This window comes from Ixodes scapularis, unplaced genomic scaffold (assembly GCF_016920785.2).
Source record: "Ixodes scapularis isolate PalLabHiFi unplaced genomic scaffold, ASM1692078v2 PGA_scaffold5__190_contigs__length_132052651, whole genome shotgun sequence".
Taxonomy (NCBI): Eukaryota; Metazoa; Arthropoda; class Arachnida; order Ixodida; family Ixodidae; genus Ixodes; species Ixodes scapularis.
The window spans coordinates 52,958,345-52,972,426 of NW_024609880.1; positions in this window are offsets into that span (position 1 = coordinate 52,958,345).

The window sequence follows — 14,082 nt, forward strand, 5'->3', positions numbered from 1 at the left end:
AGCCAGTCATCGCCGCCAACAGAAAGCGAACAAAGGATGCTCGTTCCGCCTCGCATTTGCTTCTTTTCACCCGCCACTTGTAGCAGCTAGGATGTCGCGTACCCACCGAGATCAGAATTTCGATCAGGTTCGACTTTTTCGAGCCTTTAACGCAAAGTTCGTCAAACGTTCCGATGAAAGTTCGACTGTTCCGCGCATGCGCGGAAATCAAGGACGAGCTGACGCCACCTAGCGGAATAAGGGTGCGTTTATAGAGTGTACCGGTTCACCTCAACGAATTGACCAAATCATTTAAAGGTTCTGTTCGCTTTTGTATTGTGTAAAATGTAAACTGTACACTACTGTATACAATTTTGTTTTTCTAGAAATTCTAGATTTTTGCGAGGAAGTCTTAACAGTGTATAAAAAAGTCTAAACTTTGTTGAGTTTTGACAAAACTTCGAAGGTTTGAGAAAATTTCGTGATATCATTAGGCCAGTGTGAAACGCTCGAGCCAACATCGTAACGCAGGGTAGCTCCAGCGAAATCTGGAGTCACCAACTTTCCTCTAATTCGGTACAGCGCATTAATAGGCACACCTTAACTAGTTAACCTAAATTACGAGCTACAATAATTGTCCTCCGCGAAGTAATTTAAGTTTCGAATTTGGTCCGAGACGCCGAAAGGCTCTACTGGCAACACTCAGAGCACGACGTCAAATGTTGCAATCGGGGGGCATGCAGTGCGGCTTGCTCCCGACCGGTCACAAGAAGTTTGATGGTACGAAATGAATGCCGGTTAAACACACGCTAGCAAAAACAAAAACACGAACAAAAAAACAAAAAAAAACATGCCCGAAATACTGTTTCTTTTTCTTGTTTTTTGTTTAGACTGCCTGTTTGATTTGCAAGTTATACAACGGGTGACGTAACCCCAATGGAGAGCGCGGGAAAACTGGAATGCTGGTTTTGGCATCATTATTATTAGCAGCATCATTATTATCATCCACCTTCTTCCACCACTATAGTTTTTTTTTTTTTTTTTTTGGTGCACCCCCACGCTTCTTACGTTGTTCAGGTCTCCCTCAAATTAACCGATTTAGTGGGTTTCCATGACGCTCAGCAAGTCTCTAATTGGTACTGTGTTCATTTACACTAATAAAAAAGGTAATTGAAATGTGTTAGTTAATATCTGACTCATCGTGGCGGTTAGTCGCCTATTTTACGTCCCTCCTGCCAGTGGTGTACACAGGAACATTTTTCAAAGGGAGGGGGGGAGGGGGGGGGGGGGGGGGGGGGGGGGCTCAAGGTGGCTGGAATGGTTATGACTTGGTGGATTGTGGAGGGGGGAGGGGGGGCAGTTGAAGCCTTATAACTTAAGCCTCCGCCCTGGCTGTGCCACTGCCCCTGGTCGTATAAACCCACCTGCAAAAACCGTATTAGTGTACATTTCACGGACTTTTGGTAACAACTCCGTTCAGTGATTTCCTCAAACACCCCCTAAGGGGGAGGGATACACCCCCTCTTATTTTTCTGAACTCCCCTATTCTCAATGCCCCCCCCCCCCCCCCCCCCCCCCCTAATTTCAATTCCTGAGGAAACCCCTGACTCTGTTATAATAATAATAATAAATTGTTTATTTTCCATCACATACAATGACGGATGGAGACCGAGGAAAAAAGCTGCATCAAGCAGCTTGACTAGCCCTCGGCCCCCACACAATTTGGCACACAGCGGCGATGTGGTAAATTAATTAGTTACAAAAAACATACACACATAAACACACACAAAAGTAACATTTGAATAGTTGAAGAATCTAAAAACAATACATATGGCACGACTGTGCTCAAAGTGACTACGAAAAGCAAAAATAGATTCACGTGATCCACAGGAACAACTTGTAAACTAACTATCAACACAACATAATCAAAACAATTAATTACAAATCTTTATAATTTACACATCGGAATTCGAAAAAAACAATCGAAGACCTTTATTTGAAGTCGTCGATAGCTGCACATTTGCTACGGAAAGATAGTTAAGTAGGCTAGGAAGGGTATAAGATATCATTTGTTGGCCATACGTTGTCCTATAAGTTGGAACTCTCCAATTTTCTACGCTGCGAGTTAGGTACAGGGACTCAAACCGAAAAATATAACGTTTCGGTTACGGTTACGGTTACCGCTTCCTGTTGATAACGGTTTCGTTTCGGTTTTTTACGGTTTTAATTTTTACGGTTTCGGTTACCGGTTACACGTTCATAAAAACCGGTTTATTTCGGTTTTTCCAATAATTTGTCTAATTGAAATGCTAGACAGCCATTTTAGAAAAAAACTGTTTAAAGTAGTCTCAGATATCCAATAACGTGAAATACAAGGAACCTAGAAACGTCTTAATACTTCTAATTGGTCAGAAGTTGCACACGTTCCTAGCTCCAACTCTTGTTCACTACATCTACTTACATTATTTAGTTTGATGCCCGAGCATACCTGTTACCTCTAGTACTCGGGGATCATCGCGTTCTATATAATAAAAATTAAAATAAACACCGCTACTCTGTTGTTTGGCACCATTTATAAACAATTACCCTAAGAAAGTTCCCACTTGATGCTGGAAGAACCATTCGCACTTTCTCGTCGCTACAGTTGATTTCAACCTCATACATGCAGGCGAGTCTTCGCTTCACTGAAGGAAGGAACAGAACTACAGCCATCCACTAGTAAAATACTGCTAAGTGGAACGAAGTAATAAAATTGAGAGCTGGGCTGGGCGGGCCGTGAGGCAAGAAGCCTTCGTGCAGCGAATGGAAAGTCCGCCGTAGTCGGGCGGCCCGTGAAAACTACTTGCCTCACTAAACACTGCCCAGTCGACTTCAGGTGCCTGCTGGGTCGAGTGGACTGGCGGTGTAGGTCCCGTCGCTTTTGACTTGTAGGCAGTGCTACCCAGGTCCGACTGAGAGTCTTCGACGACGCTTTGTTTGTCTGTAGTGTGTTCCTTTGTGTTGGTGTGGTTTTCCTCCTTGCCATTGTACGTGTCGAAGGAGCCGTCATCGGCGTGGGGCTCAATGACAGTGTCGGTCCTGCTGAGCCACTCCAGGATTCGCTCGGTGGTGGTGGTTGTCGAGTCGGGATCCATTGGGTCGTTTTCTTCGATCCAAGATCAAGCTCGGGCACGGTCGGCCGAGACGCCAGCCTCGCAAAGAGCATGGGCGAGAATGTCCTCGACAGGAAAAACGCACAGGAGCGTCGAGGAGACGACTGTGCCGTCGATGACGGCACTGGTGGGTTTCGAAGACTCAGCGTAGCTGCCGGACTCACGATTAGGGGGCCTCTTCGACTTGGTGTCTCGGCGGTAGCTGGTGTACGCGGGAGCACGAGGCGTGTGGCGTCCGCGTCGAGGCTGGTTGGGTAGCTGGTCGGGGAGCTCTCTGAAAACCTCGGACTCGAATCCTCGACGTCTGGGATAGGACTGCCGTCCTACAGTTCCCTCTCGCGACGACGTGGAAGAGTTCCAGTCTATCGAAAATGAGGTGCTGGTGTTCGGGGAGCATGTCATCCCAGTAGAACCGATGGCGGGGGAGATGCCTCATCTCATGGACATCTCTCGTGGAGAAACTTATGGTGTCCTGGGCGAGGTCGCTCAGAATGTCGTAGGCATGACGGACCCTCGCTCCGGCATGGGTGGTGGGGGCTCTATCAGAGGTAGTTGGATTGCGCTGGTGGCTCTGGTAGAAATGATTCTCGTAGAAGCCATACCTCCGGCGGTGGCAGGGGGAGGCCTCCGGCGATGCTGGAAGCGATCTCTCGGCGCGTCTGTGGATGTTCGAGCTCACCGTGCCGACGTTCGAATAGCTCGCGTTCACAGTTTTGCGAGAGAGACTGTTGAGACTGCTGGCCGTGTGGGGCGAGATTGGCCAGGCCATCGACGATTGGAAGCAGGGCAGGGGGGCTATGTTGCGCTTTTTGCACTCCCAGGAGACTAGGGAGATTGAAGTGACGTCAACGACACAGCAAACGCAGATTGGGTGTTGATTTCGTTTTCTTCTGTCAACATCCAATCTGCATTTGCTGTGTCGTTGACGTCACTTCCCTCGTCCAAGTCTCCTGGGAGTGCAAAAAGCGCAACATAGCACCCCAGCTCCCAAGGTTCAGGCGAAGGAGGCAGAAATTGCATCCCATGTCTGTTGGACGAGGGTGGCGCGTTGGCGCGTTTGACGAGGAGGCATCCTTCTCCTTGGCTTTTTCTTTTGTCATGTTGAGAAGCTGAGAGGCGTGGCAGTGCCGGCGACGGTAAAGCCCCTCTATCCTGGGAAAAGTGGCGCCGTTCATTGTTGTTAAATGCTCGAGGCACGTGCGACGCGCTACTTCTGGGAAATTCATGCCGTCTGAAATAGCTAAGTGTTGCGCTGTGCCGCCATGATCTTCCCAAGGGCTGCACGTTGCACGTGCCTTGTGCATCGACGAACATTGCGCTACTTTTGAAACATGAAGGGGCTTTAGGCGGCGGGTGCCACTCGGTTTGAAGAAGGGTCTCGGCGCGGGAAGGAAAAGAAAAAACCTCGGACACCCTTCTGACGTTTCCTCGCTCCTTTCACCACTCTCAGCCCGAGCATATATATATATATAGTATATATAATACAAAACGCCAATGTCAAACCCCTGACTTTTTTTTTCTTTCTGTGTTGTTTCAAAATCGTCACTCGCGACACGTTTCACACTAAATGAACAACATAAACATTATTAATGAACAGCAGGGCCCATTAAAGCCCCTTCATGTTTCAAAAGTAGCGCAAAGTGCGTCGATGCACGAGGCACGTGCAACGTGCATCCCTTGGGAAGGTCATGGCGGCACAGCGCAGCACTGAGCTAGATTTCAGACGCCATGTTCTTTCCAGAAGTGGTGCGCTGAACGTGTCTCGCGCGTTTCCACAACAATGAAGGCGCCACTTTTCCCAGGATACAGGGGCTTTAGGGCCCGTTTGCTCGAAGCGCTAACCGCGGCTAAAGTTAGCCGCAGTACCTAGGAGAGGGATTCTGAGATCATGTGACAGGGATCGGTAGGGATGCGGGAAAACATGGCGGTGCCCCGCAAAGTGAGCGCCGCTCGCTTTGGAACTAATATGTCGTTGTAGCTTCAATATCGCGCGCGTTAGTCAGTAACTAATGGTGCAGGAGGCTTTCGCTTTGCCTTACCTCACTTAAATCGCAAAGCATGAGCAATGACCTCGCCGCATTTTTTAGATAGTATTTCGATTCTGGCCATTCTTAAGCCTAAATGAACACGATAATTGTCGGCATGCATGGAAACGTCTTTGGAAAGTGGATTGCCTTGACTCAATCGGCCTTGTATTGATAGCACACAAATTTCCCAAGCACCGAGGTGCATGCTACGAGTGTAGTTGCAGGCATTGCGCGTGCTGGCGTATGCAGTAGTAATATACCCGTTGCTCTGGGCAGGGGGCGCGAGCGCGTCCGGAAGACTTACGCAAGACGCGACCAAGTTTTGCTGGCTGCATCATCCGTGTGGCGCTGTAACGTTCGATTTTGCAAGTGCCACGTTCGAATACAAGCCGCTGTCAGCATCTGTAGATGTGCGGTAAAAAAACGTCTAAAAAAAGTTTTAAAAAAAAGAACAGAATTATGCTGCTTGCGGCCGCAGCGTTCCATTAATCATTCCTTTCATATTTGCTTTCTTTCACAGCTTCCGCGAGCACGTATATTTCACTTTACGTGATAGGGAAGCCGAAGCTACTCGGAAAAGCGCGTCATCCTGAACGATGCTCGCACTGCACGAGCGCGCGTGCTTGGCAGGGACGCGGAAAGCTCGCAGCTCGCTCTTGTAGCCTCTGCTACGCTGGAACTTAGAATGGAACTGAGTAGAAAAAACTCTAGTGGGGAAGCGTATTGATGCATGTTCGAAACGCGAGCCAAATATTTTATTTTGCTCGCCTGCAGCGCTGCTCAAAACTTGTGAGCTACGGGCCTATCGTTCTAAAGGAAAAAGTCTAAAACAAACTTTGCCTTGCACGCGCGTTCGTCCAAGCCTTATAATGATTATTTACTTCGAATCTTTTATAAGAGGAAGGAAAGCGAGCGCGGACCATAGAATTACACTTCCAGCGTTCTTCTCGATGCTTGGGTAATTTAGAAAAAGGTCTGTTGGGGCGGGACGCTGGTCTTCTTTTGTGTACTATTAATATCCGGTCGATTGAGTCAAGGCAATCCGCTTTCCAAAGACGTTGCCATGCCGACAATTATCGCGTTCATTTAGGCTTAGAAAGGCCAGAATCGAAAGACTATGCAACAAATGCCGCGAAGTCATTGCTCGTGCTTTGCGATTTAAGCGAGGTAAGGCAAAGCGAAAGCCTCCTGCACCATTCGTTGCTGACTAACGCGCCCGATAGTGCAGCTACAACGACATATTAGTTACAAAGCGAGCGGCGCTCACGCACCGGGGCGCCGCCATGCTTCCCGGCATCCCAGCCCCCAGTCACGTGATTTCAAACTCCCTCTCCTAGGTACTGCTGCTAACTTTAGCCGCGGTCAGCGCTTCGAGCAAACGGGCCCAGGTTTTCTTTTCCGCCAGCTCTGCATGATGGCCAATTTACCTCGTTTCTTTATACTGGCTACTGCATGTCAGGAACATCGGTGGTTTTGATAGAACCGAGTTGGATGGACATCTGAGAATTCGAACTTATTATTTAATACACTGAAAGCGACACGTACTGAATACATGTAGCGATGTAGGAGCGCGGCAGATTTAGAAATATAGAATTTTTTTAATTATAAGCTCGATCACTAATTCAATCTGAGTATTCTTAATCCTAAAGTCAGATTGAATGGAAATATGTAACCAGATGCACCACTCGCTGACAGTAACTCTGTCAAATGGCCACAACAATTTAAGATCCCTCCTCCAGGTCATACTTCAGAAAAACTAATAGTTTATTTTTCGGTTAATATTGGTTAAAACCGGTTACCGGTGAATAATTTACGGTTCCGGTTACGGTTACGGTTTTTATAAATATCAAATAACGGTTTCGTTCCGGTTACGGTTACAGAAAAAATTTCGTTCCTAAACGGTTTTCGGTTTCGGTTACGGTTACGGTTTGAGTCCCTGGTTAGGTACGTCGTCACTTTAGGTGTTAGAGAAGCTAATTGAATAAGATTTGCAACATTTGTCTGCTCATGAGACTTATAAGTTCTACATAGACGGTACTTATAAAAACTACTTACTTGCATCAGATTCAAATTTTCAAAAAGAGGTTTGCTAGGGTGATCATATGGAACGTTACAGATGTTTCGAATAATTTTTTTCTGGAGCATACAAATTTTGTGTATGTTTTTTTGCGTAGTATTTCCCCATACTAAGTGACAGTAATTTATGTGAGCAAGAAATAACGAATGGTAAAGCATTAATTTAACGTTCGTCGGAAAAATAGAGCGATGACGGTAGAGTAAGCCAACAACCCGTGCCAGTTTTGATAAAATGTAATGAACATGTTCATCCCATGACATACTTTCTGAGAAGATAACACCCAGTGTTTTAAAGCTACTTAAAATATCGACCTTAGTTGAATTTAAAATAATATCACATGTAATATTAATGCTCTTATTTCTGGAGTGAAATAGAATGGCCTTGGTTTTGCTAACATTAATTTTTAGAGCATTATCTTGGCTCCAGCTGACTAGATCTTTTAAAGTTTTATTAGCACTGATTACAAGGTCGTGAAAGCAATATCCTGTAAAAAAAAGGCTGGTATCATCAGCGTAAATGACATATTTAATGTTTTTATTTATGTTAACAATATCATTAACGTACAAGTTGAACAGAAAGGGACCTAGAATGCTGCCCTGTGGAACGCCAGATGCGATTGGTTTAATGTCAGAGGAGTACCCGTTAATATATACGTATTGTTGACGATGCGCAAGATAAGACTCAATGAGCGAATTAAAAATCAAACACCTTGTATATAGCCAAAACAATCCATCCACCCATCCTTCCATCCATCCGTTAGACGAAAAGACCAGCAAACGGCAGATTGACATCGTGTGTGAATGGGCCAAAGTGTGCTTATTTAACACAACCGTTCAAAGTCTAAAAAAAAAAGTCTGTTTTAGCCTTGCTTTTATTATAAATTTATTTTATCTTTCCCTTTACCTCTAATGCAGCCGGGTACTGAGGGAAATTAGATAAATACATACCGATGCCATCATACACCTGACGGTCATGATGTACACGGTGCTACCCCATGCCTACAGCCACAGACGAATAAATCGTGCATCACTAGTTTGCAAACCTCCCCCTCCCCCTCCTTAACCAACACAAACACACAAGCACAGCTCGCTTGTACTCTAGTAAACTATAGCTAAAAAAATACAGGATCGTTCATCTATCCATCACTCGTTTGCAATGTGCATGCGCGTGTCGTACTTTTTTTTTTTTTTTCGCCATTCACTTAGTTATTTACAAATGTATTTCACGCGCAGATTGTCGACGCACATGTGTAGATACAGTTCCGAAAGAGACAGCTGGTTGTATCAGGCAGGAAATATCGGTAAAGGAAATACAAAGAAGCGCAAGAAATTGGCGCTGCCGATTTCCATTAAACACACTGCCGCCTCGCAACGCTTTCAATGCGTCGATAACGACATAGGCCGGTGGCGAGAAGGGAAAGGCAAGCCTAAGCAACACGCACACGTTAGACGCAAGCTCTGAACGCGGGTTTAAAGAAACCCCGGGCGTGGCTAGGCCTAAAGCACCGGAGCTGGGAATAGCGCGACAAACTCAAGACCTGATGTGCCAAAAAAATCGGAAAACTTTCTGCCACATCGTAAGCTTCTGTGAATACGCTCGAAGCGACTTTATTTGCGTTAAAACATTCCATTCGCCTTTTTTTCTCAGAACACACGATTTATTATTTGGCATTGAATGGAATGATCAAGAACAGCTCAAGTTTCTGCTTGCCTTTGGGCTGTCCTTCTTCGCTCCGCTTCTGCGAAGACGACTAGCCAAAACCCGAGTGCCCGTTTTGCATCCAAGTCCTTAGCGCGATTTGAAGTTCTTTGGCGAACGTATACCCACTGTATGCCAGGGCTGTTTTTTTCTCGGGGAACTTAACAAGTTCGTCTCTCGCAGGACCGTCCAACTTCTCTGCCACACAATCCAAGATTTCAAACTAGGCTCGCTCCTTTCCGATACAAAACATAATATCAACCGGTAAAAAGCACGTTGTGTATACACGGGCGTGTCGATTAAATAACGGGACATTTAAGACAATCGGAAGAATTTGTAATCTTTTAGGACAATCAAGTTGACGAAAAAAAAAAGTGAAAGCCGCTTACAACTCCCTGTGACGCCGAATTAGAGCGCAGCTCTTGAGGAGGAGGAGGGAAGGGCGCTGGGGGGGGGGGGGGTTAGACTAACCAGGGGGGGGGTCACGTGACCTCGGGGGGTCACGTGACCTTGGGGGTCACGTGACCCCCAATGCCGATGATGTCATCGGCATTGGGGGTCACGATGACGATCCGGGTACCGATGACGTCATTAGTGACGTCACTGATGACTTCACCAGTGATGATGACGATGACGATGCGAATGTCGGTGACGTCATCAGTGACGTCGCTGACGACGTCATCAGTGATGATGACGATGACGATGCGGATGCCGGTGACGACATCAGTGACGTCACTGATGACGTCATCAGTGATGATGACGATGACGATGCGGATGTCGGTAACGTCATCAGTGATGATGACGATGACGATGTGGATGCCGGTGACGTCATCAGTGATGAAGACGATGACGATGTGGATGCCGGTGACGTCATCAGTGATGGTGACGATGTGGATGCCGGTGACGTCATAAGTGATGATGACGATGTGGATGCCGGTGACGTCATCAGTGATGATGACGATGACGATGTGGATGCCGGTGACGTCATCAGTGATGATGACGATGACGATGTGGAAGACGGTGACGTCATCAGTGATGATGACGATTACGATGTGGATTCCGGTGACGTCATTAGTGATGATGACGATGACGATGCGGATGCCGGTGACGTCATCAGTGATGATGACGATGACGATGCGGATGCCGGTGACGTCATCAGTGATGATGACGATGTGGATGCCGGTGACGTCATCAGTGATGATGACGATGACGATGTGGATGCCGGTGACGTCATCAGTGGATGACGATGACGATGTGGATGCCGGTGACGTCATCAGTGACGATGACGTCAATGGGGGGTCACGTGACCTCAGGAGTCACGTGACTTCAGGGGGTCACGTGATCCCGGTGGGGGGCTCGCGCGGTGCATTATGGGACATTTCCCATGATGCACCGCGCAATTACGCCGACGCCGACGGCGACGCCGCTCTAAGCCGGAAACGGGCCCCTAAGAGCTGCGCTCTAAAACGACAGATGTAAATCGCTTGGTAGACGTCTATCGGTGCGATGGCATTTGACAATAGAGAGTCTTCGTAGATCGTTTTCACCGTCCCGCAAGGCCCTCCGCAACCCGCTACGATAGCGGAAACTCCACAGTCAAGGCTATCGGCGCGCAGGCGCAGTAGCAACTTCTTCGTTGCGGAACGCTTAGCGGAGGGGGCAACGCGGTCTACGAAAACTCCCTAATAGGGAGTTTTAGCAAACCGCGTACCGCACTGTCGGAGCCTTTGAAGCATGCTTTTAAGCGCGCGCCCAGATGGTACTGTGACCGCGAGGCGCGCGCTTAAAAGAATGCTTGAAAGGCTCCGGTAGTGCGGTACGCGGAGCACGGAAACGGTTTGCTAAAGGTCCCTATTAAACTATTATCGACTTTTTCATTCTTTTCTTTTCTTTTTTTTTTTTTTTTAATTGAAACATGTTTTGGAAATCTCTCCAGCTCCACAGATCGCGCTTCTTGCTTCGATTTATGGCGCTCTTATCGGCTGATGTCTCAATCCAATCGGCTGCCGATTGATACGCTGGACCCTCCACGCCCTGGATGGATGTGGGGGAAAGCGGTGTTCCCTTCTTAACTTTATTTACTACGATAACTTTATTTATTCACAATCAGGGGGACTCTCTCTCCAACCTACAACAAGAAAAAGTATGCGCGGAAGTACAGTGCGGGGTGATGAAGCGAGCAAAGTTGTTCCAGGGTTACGCTCTCTTGTAGTTTCAAAGTAAGAGCTGGAAATATCACCGCCAAGGTGAGCTGGCTTCAGACGATCGAATGAGGCGGTGTCTTTTCGTCCATTTAAGTCGAGGAGAAAGTACTTTGTGTGGCGCCCAACGATTCGGAATGGGCCGACGCAAGGGCTGTAGTAAACATTTTTGACGCGCGTCATGGCGGACGAATGCATACGTGCATTGAGCGCAGTTCGTCAGAAACATATGTCGATTTACGTTGCTGGGGTCGCGGAGGCGTTGTACGGACAGCAAGTATGGTCGTTGTAAGTTGTGTGGCGTAACTGGTGGGGTCGCTAGTGAGAGTTCGGTTAGAAGGGTCGGTGAATTCGCCTGGAAGACGAAGGGGTGCGCCGTATACCAGCGGCGCAGGGCTGCAACCTAGGTCTTCTTTAGGAGCTGTTGGGAGGTTCAGCGGGACCAAGGGGAGATAGACGGTCCAGTCGTCACGGTCATCGTATGCTGTGAGAGACACCTTCAGTGTGCGGTAGAATCTCTACGACGCCTTTAGCGATGGTGATAGGCTGTGGTGTTGGGACAGAGCAGACTTGAACTGTCTGCCTCGGTCCGTGGTAATAGATAAAGGTACTTCGAACACAGTAGCCCAACTTGCGACAAATGTTCTTGCGATGGTTTCGACTGTGACGTTGGGGATGGGAAATGCTTCAGGCCAGCGGGAAAAACGGTCGATGCATGTCAGTAAGTGAGAATTTCCAGCAGATGACGGAAGGGGACCGACGATGTCTTGTGTACTGTGTCAAAACGTTCTGTCCGTGTCGGAAAAGTATGGTATGGTGCTGCTTTATGGCGGTAAACGTTGGACCGCTGGCAAGACAGGCAAGAGTGGGTTCAATTTTGCACTTCTTTGTTGATTTCAGGTCATACGAAGTGTTCAGGGAGCAACCGATGGTGCTCATGCACGTGGTGCGCCCATGGTGCAGTCGCAGATGAGAGGTGTATTGGACATTGGAAGTTTGACCTCTTGTAGATTCAGACGGCAATGCGAGGAGCGAAGCTGCTGAGGTTCAGGATCTTCAGTTGAGCTGCGGCCATGGCCTGAAAATCAATTGCCATGGGTACGATGTTGCGCTATGGAGGGATGATGACCCGTAAGAGGGCATCGGATGCCAGGTTGTCTTCATCTTTGAACTGTCGGATGTCTGCGGTGAACTCTGGTAAGTATGACATCTGGCGTATTTCCCGATGAGTAAATTCGTCAATTCTGATTTGAGAGCGTATGTTAGGGGCTTGTGATCGGTGACAATAATTAAAAAAAAACTGCGACCATGTAGAAAATGACGAAAGTGTTTGACGGCCTGGTGCATAGCGAGGAGCCCTCTACCAAACATGCAACAACGGGACTCAGTGGGTGTGAGCGTCCGGGTGTAAAAGGCGATGGGCTGGTAGTTGTTGTTACACAGTCGCTGTAGAACAGCGCCAACAGCGATGTCAGATGCGTCATGACGCTGATAAGAAAATCATGGTGGTGATGAACGAACACGGTCGCCTTGGCGAGTTTCTCTTTTATGAAGCTCGAGGCATGACTAGGTGGTGAAGACCTTTCTAAGAAACTGGAGTCTTTCTTGACACCTTTGAGACTATCAGTCAGATGCGCAGTGTGGGATGAAACGACGATCAAATTTACGAGGCCCAGAAACTCCCTGCGCTTGCAGAAGGTTGTTGGTTACGCAAAGGCCCTAATTGCCGCCACTTTTTCGGGAAGCGGACGGACTCCAGTGTGATCAACCTGCTGGTCTAAACTTCAGACTCGCATTTTTCCCTGCTGATAATGAGGCCATGTTCTTCGAGATGTTGAAAGAGCAGTCGAAGGTGCTGAAGGTGTTGTTCGCTATCAGGGTTGTCAATCAAAAGATAGCCAATGTAGGCGTAAACAAATAGAAGCCAACGAAGACATCGACTACGAAGCGCTGAAACGTTCGAGCAGCGTTTCGCAACCCCAATGGCATCTGAAGAAATTTGACCAGGCCGAAAGGCGTGATGAAATACTGTCTTGGGTATGTCATTTGCCTCGATGGGGATCTGATGATAGGCTTTCACCAAGTCGATTTTGGAGAAAACCTTCGACCCATGCAGGGAAGTGGTGAAGTCTGCGATGTATGGTAAAGGATACCTGCCAGAAACTGTGGCGTTGTTCAAGGTTCGGTAACCACCGCACGGTCTCCAGTCCCCGGTGATTTTCTTGGGGACAATATGCAGTGGAGACGCCCATGGGCTTGATGACTGCTGGATAATTCCGAGCTCCATCGTGTGATCAAACTCATCACGGGCTATTTTGAGGCGAACAGGTGGAAGGCGATGTGGTCGAACATGTGTAGGCGGCCTAGCGGTCGCAATGTGGTGTGCAACATCATGCTTGACGGGACGATGGAAGTTGGTGAGGCGCGTGATAGACGCTAATTCTGGCAGCATTTTTCGTACGGCGAATCGGGATTGGAGCAGGGAAGCAATTTGGAAGTTCGTAAAGTTGAATATGTGGGATGTGCGGCGAGATTTCTCGTTGAATCGACTAGGCGTTTTCGCTGCATGTCAACCAAGAGGTAGCCGAACGTGCGCTACAAAAGAGATCCTGCGAAACACTCGACACAGATTGATGTTGTCAAAGCACGCTCGCCATAGGTGGCGATAGGCGTTTTGTTTGCTGCTTGAAGGGTGATAAGCCTCTTACAGCCCTTGTTTTCTACGGCAGAAACAGATAGTACGCTCACCTCTGCGCCAGTGTCAACCAAAACTCGGAAACCGGAGCCGCGATCAGTTACGGAGAACAAGCGGCTGAGTTGTATGCCCTCATCACTATAGTGGTAGGTCCGGGTGTTTCCCGAATCGAAGCAGGGCGGTGCAGCTTAGAGCGCGGCCACCGAAGTATCCATGATACCAGCATAGGCCAGAGTGTGGTGATGTGGCCCGT